Here is a 12,294-nt window from a genome sequence, read left to right on the forward strand (position 1 = left end):
CCTGTTTGCTTTGGTGGTATCTTTTTTCAATTCATCCTTGTTCAGTGTGAGAGATGATTCACAGAATAAGGTAAACTGTATGTGGAGAATTCATGATAGTTCAACTTCTAAACGGTTAGGAGTAAGATGCAATTTATGATTGGCTTGGTGACTATGAAATATTTTGAAGTTGGCAACATAAATGCTTTGGCCCTTTCATGAAATATTATCCTATGGATTTGTGTACAATTCATTGATGAATATTGACAAATTCTCCATGGCTGCATCTACAAACAGCCTTTATCTGTACCACCATACCTTTATGCCTAGCCAGATTTTATGAAATGGTTCTGCCTCCACACACTTGTCTCTCTGGATCGGAGCTTCTTCCTATTGTTTGCCCAGAGAGACTGAATCTGGCTCTTGTGTTGTAGCCATTTGCCAGCTCATACTGGGGAACAAATTCAGTAATGTGGGAGGGGAGAATGTAATTGAAAGTTAAGAGGAAAGAAGGAAGGGCAAGATTCAAAGAAACATTCAAGGGATCATATTCAGGCATATTTGAGATTTTATATTACAGAGCAGTGTACATCTAAAAGGTGTTTGATGTGTTTTTTTAATCCCTCCCAACAACTAGAGCACAGACATCTACACATGGGCCGTTTCCGCACGGTCACACTGCAGGGGTGCTTCGGCATAAATGATGCCGACGCACCCCCCTGGGACCGTTCGCATGGACAGTCCCGGTAGGAGTGGGGAAGAGCCTGTGCCGTGCCTGTGCCGTCCCCTGAATGCTGTACCATCCCTCCGGCCTTCCGGCGCGTCGGACAGGTCAGAGGACACGCCCCCTGCCCTGCATGACAGCTCTGGACCGCAGGTGTAGGTAGGCGTATCCCTATGGCCTGTGCTACATCACCTGAAGGCCGTAGAAATCGCAATGGCCTTCGAGGAAGGGGGGGGATGGCGCCTTCCAGCCGCTGCCATTTGCGTGGCAGCGGTTGGAAGCCACTGTTTCTGAAAAACCTCGCTCAGGGAGCGAGGTTCGGAAACAGCGGCTTCACGCTGCTTGGGTGTTGCGAGGCCGGTGCTGCTGCAATGCAGCAGCACCGGACATGCGAATGGTCTCCCACAGATGCTGTTTTTAGCGTCCCTGGGATGCTGAATTCAGCCCATACGGAGAGGGCCATGGACTTGCTGCCTTTGGTGGACATACCTAATGCAAAGATTCATCAAGTTGCTTTATTGCAAGAGTCAGTCAGTGAGCTAGTCAGATGTTCGCTTGTCTGCGCATGTGATAAAATAATTGCATGGAATTTAAAAAGCAGGTTTGGGAAGAGAATGCTGCCCTCCTTGAATAGTACTGAATCTACGCTGTTTGTATTAGCAAGCAGTGGCTCTTCAGTGTACCATCAAATTACCACACAAACAGCATTGATTCAGGATGATACATTGGTTGTACTGTGAACGTGTCTTCAGTGGGACTCCAGTAATCCAGGCTGGTTAGTTCACACACCCAGTAGTGCAGGAAGGGCTATGCAAAGTTGTATAGTGTCTCCTGGACTGTAGGGGACTGGCTTCTGCAGTCAACACAGAGTCCTCGGCCTCTTGTACTTTCCTGCAGCTCAAGCTTTATTATTTCCAACACCCCTTCAGGCAGGAGCTGGATGACTTCACCCCACTGAAGAGAAGACTGTGTTCTGAATCTCCACTGTTTATGATGACGTGCTAAAGAGCCACTGCTTGCTAACCCTTCTTGCTTCAAATAAATATTTGTAAAAGAGCTACTGCTATGCTGGTGGTCGTGTGAGATGGGAGTCAGGTCCTGGCTGTGGAAGGAAAGTACTGTTTATGCCCCTACATTGCTGCTGGAGCTCTCTAGCCTGATCTTAGTGTTGTTTTCTAAATAACCCTGGGGGTCATTTGCCAGATTGAAGCTGATCTTCACTTGGCAGTCTTGGGTGGATTTGCAGTGGCAGCCTCTTCTTATTTGTAGGTGGATTGTTGAAGAGCTGTTGGAATTCATTCAAATTTTAACTGTATGATAACCTATCTTGCATGTGCCCCAAACCTATGGTAAGTTTGATTTTTGAACAATAAATTAAACCTAATAATTTTGATTAGTTAGATATTTAAGTTCTAATTGTTAGTCTCAGGCTGCATCATACTCGTCTCATCCGTCAAAATGAAAGTATCATGTGACAGCAAGCAGCCAATCCCATAATATGAAAATAGCCCATTTGTTACCGTAATCTTAAACAATTGATTGTTGTGAAAGAAAGAATAATTTGACGCCCCCTAACTTTCATTTTCAGAAGTGTTGTGCTGAAATGAAAGCTTTAAAAATGTGCAAAATATACAAATGAGTTCAAATATTGATTTTAAAGTAATAACGGAGAAAAAAGCTTGATATCCTGTGTATCCTGCTGTCACTCATATGAACTATCCAATCCTCTGGAGACAAACTGTGGTAATACACTTGTTGGGATGCTCTGATCTTCAAATACGCTTATGCTCTAATCCTCTTTCAGCTGTGCTCTTTGTTGCTCTTTTCACTTCCCTATTTCACTGTGTAACCACCGCCCTCTTGTGTTCAATCTGCAATGCGAGTTCCAATCTGCATAACTCCTCCTTGTCCACTCACCACCCATTCCTCTTTTATCAAAACGTACTGTGCACATCTGATGCAAAACTCAATATACTCTGTCACTAACCCCCTGCCCTGTGTGACATCTAGGCAGGTTTTGTTCTGAAATCACGGATAGGAAGGCTGCACAGTGCAACCCTGGCAGCAAAAGCGAAAGGCTTTTCCGTCCCATTCCCTTCCCAGCAATAACCAGGCTGCAGCTACAGAACAGAGATTTGCAGTCCAAGCAGGGTCAACCCAAGTTTTTTTTGTCACCCTAGGCAAACTATGACTTTGTCCTCACCATTCAATAGAAGGGAAATTAACCTTTTGTTTACTGATCATTCAGAACAAACAATGTAAAAATAAAAATGGGTAAGCTCTTCCAAGTGCTTTTCATTCTCCTTTATGGCAGCTACAGAAGGACCAGAGTCAATGCCAGGCTTCCTTTCAAGCCACCACTGCAGTACACAGTCTGCAGGGCCGATCTGCCTTGGGGGGGGGGGGGGGGCATGGTCTTAGCAGCAGCGGCCCAGGCAGCAGCAGCTCTACTTACTGGGCTATTGGGTGGTGATGGCAACTGTTGCTTGATCAAGGCATGGAGGAGCAAGTGAAAGTAAGATGGCAGATGGGCAGTGGCTTCCCTTCAAGAGAAAGTCAGGAAAGAGGAGATTCCACTCTTCTTTCTTTTTTTCCTTTTTGCAGAAGAAAAGTTCCTCTAGCTATGCTACTGGAACTATTGGAATGTCCAGCTGGAAAAGAAACTCCATGAATCCCATTAATTTTAGACCATAGAACAGCAAATAGATTCCTCTCTCAAATGTCCATTTGCCTTTTATGTTCCCTGTTTACTGCTGTGTTGGAAAAGATTTTCTGCCTCTGGGTTTTTATCGTCACCATTTTGTGTTAGTGGATCTGGTAATTTCTGATTGAATTTATTTTTGATGAAGATTCTCAAAAGCGCTGTATTGGCAGTCTTTAGTTAGTATTTGTTGTTGTTTTACTGTGGCTGTAACTCAACAACCAGCCAAGAATACTTGGGCCAGCTGAAACCACAGGCTTCAGCTTGCTTAAATCTCTTAAAATAATTTGAACAGAAGTCTGTGTCAGATGGCCTTTTCTCGTTGTTCTAACTGTGGGAATAGGGATGGAATCTGCCTGCCTTAAACAGATGTAGAAGGAATAAAAGTAGAAGCAAAGGAGACAACTGTGAGGTACAGTGCTATGCTCTTGGAAGGATAAGGAACCAAAATCTTCCTTCAACCTTGACACTGAAAAATGGCCAGACAATTGCTTCCACTGCCTGTTTTTCCACTCTCTCCTCCTTGTACGAGGTTGGCACTGAGAAAGAAAGCATCTGCTGAAAACAACACAGATGAATGATGCTAATTTAGCATTTGCACTGTGAGCAACCATACAGTTAATATTCATACATAAATCATATTGTATGTAAATTATGCTGCCTGGGTTTGTAAGGCTTTGATATGGCAACTCTATTGATTAAACAAGTAGATTAGTTTGCTGTGCCATAGCAGGTGAACCAGCCAGTAGATTCTGGAGAGCTGCAGCCACATACCAGCTTGTGATTGTGTGGTCTGATACGCAAATGACAGCGGATGAAGCTCCTTGGAAGATAAAAAACTGTTTTTCTCCATTTAGATATTGCAGTTCACCTACCCATCCAGAATTCTGATCAGAAGTCTGCCTTGAAATCATGTGTTGAGAAATAATAATACCCAGCATTTATAGAGCCCCCAACTCCATTTGCAAATCTCCAGGAACTTTCCAACCTGGATCTGGCAACCCTACCTGCCCCATCCCCTGCCGGAGGCCAGGGGACAACTGGCAACACTAGTGCTCAGACCCATTGAGTTTGATTTGGATTGGGACTACAGTGTGCAGGGAAGGGGCCTCGTTTCTCCAACAGGACAAATAGTAGCTCCCTGCATCTGTTTCAGGTCAGGAAAATGGCAGAGGGGAGGCTTAAGTCCTTCTTCACATGCACCATGATCCCGAACGAGGGTTGCCAAATGGAGATCTCCTGGAATTACAATTGATCTGTAGACAACACAAATCAGCTCCCCTGGAGCAAATAATTGCTTTTGAAGGTGGATTCTATGGCAGTAGACCCTAAGCTCCCTTCCCTCCCCTGGCCCCGTAGGGATGGCAGCCTCCAGGTGGGAGCTGGAATTACTGCTCATCTCCAAACTACTGAGATCAGTTCCCCTGGAGAAAATGGATACTTTGGAGGTTGTATGGCAATTGTATCCCACTGAGGTCCCTGTCCTCCCAAAGTTCTATCCCCAAATTTCCAGGAATTCCGCTGACTGGATCTGGCAACCCCATCCCGCACTGGTGGCTGTGCAAACTGCATAGGATTAATTTGCTTTGGTTCTTCTTAATGTCTTGTGTGGGTATATACCTAATTGGCAACATTCTTACTAAAACAATTAACAAACCAAATCCATGTCTGCAACTTGATTTCTGTTTTGACCTTAGCTCCTGAAAAGGGAATGGGGTGACCAGCCATCTCCATAAGATGAGAGGTGAACTCTGTAGGGGCCCCTGCTCTGCTTGCAAGGAGACAAAACCTGGCATTCCATGAATGCAGTAGTTACTCTGGTGTATTTCCTGCTGGGCCCATAGGTACATTTGTCTCATTTTCCAAGCCCAAGCAAGATGGAACTTGTGCTTTGGCTGTGAACACCTGGAATCAGTAATCCAAGAGGGAGGAGATTCAGGTGCCTGAAGGTTCCTGGCAGGCTGCAACAAAGACCCTCAGCAGCGCAACATAGTTAACATAGCCTGGAAGTCCGTCAGGGCTAGAATCCATTAAAAGCTCCTCTGAGGCTTTTTATCTGCATTGATCTGTTTACCTCTCATTATTAGCTTACCTGGGGTTGCTAATTTTTGATTTAGAAAAACTAGCAGCAGAAAGCACCAAGTGAATGCCCTAAAGGAAACCAAGATTTACTTTTCAGATAAAGAACCTAACAGCAAGTAACTGAGCATGTGCAGAATGCCTTCCTTTCATGAAGAAAACCAGCTCCTGTATCAACACCATCCTACAAAAGTGTAACTCAGAAAACTTACAAATTCAACTCCTAGTGATGCAAAATATTTATTCCGCAAGATTTGTACGAAAGACAAAATTTTCAATAAGTGCAATTTCTCCCATCCTTCACAATGCCACAATGGTCGTATAACTTGAATCTGGCAGAACTGATAATCCCAAAAGTATACAAGAACCATTTTTACTGAGAGGACAGCAAATTGTACATGAAAGACCTGAATTCCCATCTTAGCTTCAGGTTCACTGGATAGCCTTAGAAAAATTATCTACACTTGAGGATGCCAACCTCCAGATGGTGGCTGGAGATCTTCTTCTCTTAGAACTGCTTTCCAGGTGACAGAGATCAGTTCACAAAGTAAATGGGAATTCCAGTGACCAAGCTTGCAAGGATGAACTATGGAAATGTTGCTCTCCATACTAAGTCCTTTGGAAGCAGGAGGTTTCTGAATGTAAACAACCTAGAAATAAAAGTGGCAGCCAAACTAGGATTTTAGCACACAGAGGGTGATTAAGTGTGAAAGATAAACCTTTTATTTAACTCAAGAAAGAATTTAATTTGGGTTCATTTGGCCTGACACCTTAATTCTATGTCAGTATTTATTTCCATTTTGAAATGGGGAATCAGTGCCAATTTCAGGCACTTGGAATGTATGCCTGATTTGTCATCCTGCACTTATAATATCCAGTAATTAACAATGCTTCACATTATACTGGCTGATGATGGGCAAATTTCTCCACTTCAGTTTTGCCACACTGGAAAAGGTATATGCATCATCCTTCTCTTTCTCACTGTTGTTCTCTCTCTGTACCACAGATCCTCTTCATAGGCCAACAGCAATCAAAAGAAAAAAGAGTTTTGTGGCATTTTAATACAAGATTTTCTCATAAACCTCTGTGGATTAGAGCTCAGTCCTTTAGTTATGCAAAATCTACTCTCATTGCATCTAGAGCTGTTCCAGCAAGAGTTTTTTTGCAATTGTGATGCTCAGGGCTTGCTGAACCGTGGAGGCAAATTCAGTAATTGTTCAGGGTTCCAAAACTCAGGCACAGTTTCCTCAGCTGCATGAATACTTCAGACAGAGAGTCCTGTCTGCTTTTGTGGAAAAGGCCTGCTGAAGCAGTTGTTGGCTGATTCATGTTCCAGGTGATGTTATCCAGAACATTCCAGTCTTTTCTGGCTACTGATGGTATATGTCATTGTAATACAGGCGAAGCAAAGCAACAAACAAAAGTGAAAGGAAAATGGTGTCCTTGTCTCGTCCTTGTTGTGCTATTTCTATGCTGCCCTGCATAAAATGAACCATGAGTTGGGCTGTAAAAAACTTAATCTGACCCTGTCTGTGCTAATCACTGCAACAGAGATGCAAAAATAACAGTAGTCCCAGCCCCTGTACTAGTTGGTATTGTGAAGCATTTTAGCCCTATGTCCTGTTCACAGCTGTCATTACTGAGAAAATCAACTATCTGGAATCAACTTTGCAGTGAAACTAACAATATGAGTGCATTTTGGAATCCCATGAAGCAAATTCCAGGGTTGGTGCCAGTTTGAGGTCAGATCTAATTAAATTCAAATAAAGATTTTTGAGTTGGCATTTATCTGCTTAAATTGGTATTTGACTAAGCTGAGGAAAAATACTCTTACCTTCTGTAGGCTTTGCCCATTAGATTTGTCGCCATCTGTTAGAGTTCAGGGACTCCACATAAGCAACACAAATGCTTCCAACTCTTACGGACTGGGAATTTCCCCTGTAGTCTCCCTATTGCTATTTCATACAGTTTCAAAAACTGCAAACAAAGTGTTGATCAAGGCCAGCAAGATAATTATTTTAAAATGAGAATTGTGTGGAAGATAGCATGTGAACACTCATTAAACATTCCATAGAAGAACAAATATGAAACACAGCAGTTTTGCCGTGCTGTCTACACTAGTCAGTGAAACAGTTTGTTGCTCACGTGTAGTCTAACATTGCTGGTTTACTTTGAATCCTGCTCGGATTATATACAACAGGGTATATACAAGATACGCAATACAATATACAATAGCTATATACAATAGGGCTTTCTCCCAGGAAAGTGTATTTAGGATCACATCTCCCTTCACCTTCCACTTGTCTCTCCCTTACAGATCCCATCGTGGCGTTACATTACAACCCTAGAGAGCACATTTCAGGGAAATACCTTGATGAGACTAGGATTAAACGTAATTTGCAGCACAATAGGTGTGGACTGTCTGGGTAGGGAGGCCCAATATCCTCTCTTTGGTCCCTCCACCCCAAGATTAAATTTTTTTTTTTGCTAAATTAAATTAGTGATAGAACACTAACCTTTCTAAAGAAAAGAGAATCACTGAGGACTGCAGAGACCGCACCCTCTCTTTGTTTTACAATGTTTTCACATCTTTCCATTTCCCCTGCTACTTGCCCAAGCTTCCACCATCTGTCCAGTCCCCACAGTTTTCTTGGTTTTTCAATTTATGACCCTAGTGATGCAACCGTATTGGGGAATAAGCAAGAACTCAGCATGCAAGTCCATATCAGTACTTTCCATGTGCATTATCTCCCCTTCCTGAGTTTTGTGTAGATAGCTATTATACACACAAATAAAAGGGTGGCTGTCCCCAGGAGAGAAATGGCAATAGGTGGCACCCATGCAATATCCCCCCCCCCCAATATCTCTCTGAAGGGTGTTACCAGTTTTTCCTGTCAAATGTATAACATTTTCAATAAATGCACTAGTGGCAGTGCGCTACAGAAAATGCTGCAGGCCACCACGGTTATTGAAATGCTTCCCTGTTCTCACAGGCTGTTTTCCCCCCCAATTGTGTGTTTTTTTCCAATTCAGAAGACATGGCTGCATGTGCAACTCAAGAGAACTTGCCCAGTACCATCAGTTGCAACCTACACTCCAGAATGTCAAGGTAGTACATATTTGAAGCTGTTCTACTATGCTATAAAGTATGAGCTGCTCACTTTTCAATGGTTAAAAATGTATTTTGTTCAGCCAGGTGCACTGGCTGTACATTTTCAATGTACTGTCAGCACAGTCAGCAGACAGGGTGCTGGTTTGGGGAGATCATGCTGGTTTTAAATAAATAGAATATTGATGTCTCCTAGCAGTGTTTGGCTAATATAGCACATGGAGCAATATGGTCATTGCCAAAGAAATGATGTGACAGCCATCAAAAAAGGGGGTGCTTTAGCACACTCAGTTCAGAATTGGCATGCAGTGATGGAGGGTTTCTGTGGGGTGGGTGTCTGAATGCTTTCTTTTTTTGTGGAAATAAAAACAGACAACAATCTTCTTTCAGGTGACCACTGTGAGGTACAAGAAATGCCAGTAGTGGAGTCGTTGCCAGCTAGATATTTAGCTAGTGCTCAGAACAGAAAGAGGGATATTGTTTGTGCTGACAGATGTTGGTCATCAGATGTTGCACCAGTGTGAATGTGAGGAGCAGAGTGGCTTTCAAAGCCATTAGGTGGTAGATGACACCATGAGGAAATTATGGAATAACGGAAACACCACCATGAGGTCATTAGATTGGAAGGCTTTTAAGGACACCATAGACAGGAACTCAGAAGCAATGCTTGCAACTGTCGATTCCTTAAAAAGAATTGACGGAGGCCTACTGTCTAGGAAACAGGGAATTCAACCCCTGGATATAGTGCATGTTCTCACTGAATCTCGGGAAAATGCACCGGCTCCAAATAAGAATGCATGTATTGGTCAACAGAGGGTTTGCATGGAGCTATAAATAATATGTAGACAGGCTGCCACAATGGACCTGAAGAGAAAAACGACAGTGGTCAGTTTCTATACTGAAATGCACTTGTGGGAAGGGAACAGCATGGTGTCTGAAGACTTCCTAGCAATGACTTACATATGACCATTAGCATATAGATAACATAAGTGCTGTCTTAAGTGCTGAAGACAGGGTGTGGGTGTGGACATGAGACAATGCCCTTGAGACAGTCTCCTGTCCTTGTTCAGTTCTGGCTTCTTGCCCAACATCTTCCTTGGCCTCTTCCTGCAGTTGTTTCTCCACCTGCCAAAGTCTTATCCTGGCATTTGGAGTGTTAGCATTCTTGAGCATCATGGGCTCTGAACCAGAAATTCCAAGATGCATACCACAGCGAACTCTTATAAGCAGAAAGTACTAGATGTTTCAGGTACATGTGCTAAGTCCCAGTAGTGTTGCATGTAGAGTGAAAGAGAAAGGGGAAAATGGAATAAGGAAGGGTATCAGCTAACACTGTAGGTACTAACGTATGGCTTTTGCTGACAGGAACAGATGACCATTGAATGACTAGTGAGGGCATACTTTAATCAGAACTTTCTAGCCCTCATTAACTGTGAGCAAGTTCCCCCCTCCTATACTAAACAAAACTTTCTCCAATGTTCTTAAAATATCTAGTTTCAGTGGAATGCCAATAAACAAGGATGACACCACCAAACTCAGAGCACACAGTAACCTTGAACAGATAAGCACTCACATAATAAGTAACACCTGTGCTTTTGATTTTTTTTTTTAGTATTTTTAGTGCATTATCCCTAGCAGGCATGCACAAAAATGAAAAAGGGGTGAAAGGTGAGATGGTGAAAGGTGAGATGGTGCTGTGATGCCACTGTGGCCATTGATGCATAGCAGCCTCCCCAGAAACTCCTGATTATTTGGCCATGTGCCAAGGATGTAGGTAAGGGGGGGGGGGGTTTCTCGGGTTCAACCCTGCCTTACATGTCCGAAGCTCCACCCTCCGTGTGTGGTTTTAAAAAATATTTTAAAGTGTTTTTTGGTTTTTGGCCGGCAGGGGGCGTACATTTTAGGCTAGGGGCACCAAAATTTCAGGGATGTTTTGGGAGACTGTCCTGATGATACTACCCTTGTTTGGTGAGGTTTGGTTTAGGGGGTCCAAAGTTATGGACTCCCAAAGGGGGTGCCCCATCCTACATTGTTTCCAATGGGAGTTAATAGGAGATGGGGGCTACAATTTTGAGGGTCCATAACTTTGGACCCCCTGCACCAAACCTGGGTGGTATCATCAGGAGAGTCTCTTACTGATACCACCCAGTTTTCGTGAAGTTTCGTTTAGGGGGACCAAAGTTATGGACTCCCAAAGGGGGTGCCCCATCCTCCATTGTTTCCAATGGAAGCTAATAGAAGATGGGGCTACACCTTGGAGAGTCCATAACTTTGGACCCCCTAACCCAAACTTCACCAAACCTGGGTGGTACCATCAGGATAGTCTCCTACTGATACCATCCAGGTTTTGTGAAGTTTGGTCCAGGGAGTCCAACGTTATGGACTCTCAAAGGGGGTGCCCCATCCCCCATTGTTTCCAATGGGAGCTATAAAATATGGGGACTACACCTTTGAGGGTCCATAACTTTGCACCCCCTGAACCAAACTCCACCAAACCTGGGTGGTATCATTAGGAGAGTCTCCTAAAGATACCCTGAAAGTTTGGTGCTGCTATCTTAACAATTGCACCCCTGACAGCAGGCACCCCCCAAGTTTCCCCAGATTCTCCTTTTATATCCACCCCCTTTGGCATGGCTTTAAAGAGAGAATCTGAGGTCCCCAGTTTAAACATTGAAAGTGATGCTGTTCCATGGTGGGGGAGAATCTACACCAAAAAATTACTTTCAATGTTTTAACTGGGGACCCCAGATTCTCCCTTCAAGGTGGATTTAAAAGGAGAATTTGGGCTCTTTAGTTGAAACACCATTGAAAGTGATGCTGTTTGGGGGTGGATTCCAGCATCACAGCGGGCACCCATGTGGGGGGAGTGCACAAAACTCAGATTTTTCACCAGGCTCCATTTTCCCTAGGTACACCTCTGCCCAGAGGGGAGGGCAGAAGGGGCTGGTGCCTTTTGGCTGGGAGCCAGCTGGTGGAGGGGGGGGCATAGGAGTCTGCCATTCCTGGCCTTGGAGAGCTGCTTTTATAAGTACCGAGGATGGGGCGGGGCTTGGGGAGGTGTGGCCACACCCCCAGAGGCAGGTGGGGCGTGGCCCGCCCCCAACCCTCCCTAAAAATCTATACCTACGTCCCTGTCATGTGCAGAAAAATAAATCAACTGCGCACCACTAGAGACTAGCAGAGTGAACAAATGAATGTGCAGACTGCAGAACCATCTGGTGAAGTAGAATCCGATGCTTGTGGATTGACAGCAGAGAAAACCAAGAGTCTTTCTACCCAGAACCATTTCCTGCAAAAGAAAATGAAAGCCACACACAGGAATTTAGCTTAGAGAACCACGCTCAGGATTTGTTTGTTAATTTCTAGTAGGAGAGCTTTTCACATTGCCTCTTTTTTTTAAAAAAAAAACTGGTTTACACATTGAAACATTTCCCTGTGAGAGAACCTAAACTCGTTTGAGGAAATAGTGCCCCTTTTCCAATCACTTAATTACCGCTGTGTAATCAGCGCCTTCTTCCAGCCCCCTTCAGGTAGCTTGTAGCGTAGGGCTTTCTTTAATTCCCTCCTCCCGCTTCTCCTCCTCTTTTTGCTCAACCTTCCCTCCCTCCCTCCCTTTGCCCTTCCTGGCACGTGCATCTTCTCTCTCCCTCTGGTTCTTTTGGCCATACTTCGGTCCTCCCCTCCAGATTCCCGCTTCTCCCG

Source organism: Sphaerodactylus townsendi, linkage group LG02 (genome assembly GCF_021028975.2).
Source record: "Sphaerodactylus townsendi isolate TG3544 linkage group LG02, MPM_Stown_v2.3, whole genome shotgun sequence".
Taxonomy (NCBI): Eukaryota; Metazoa; Chordata; class Lepidosauria; order Squamata; family Sphaerodactylidae; genus Sphaerodactylus; species Sphaerodactylus townsendi.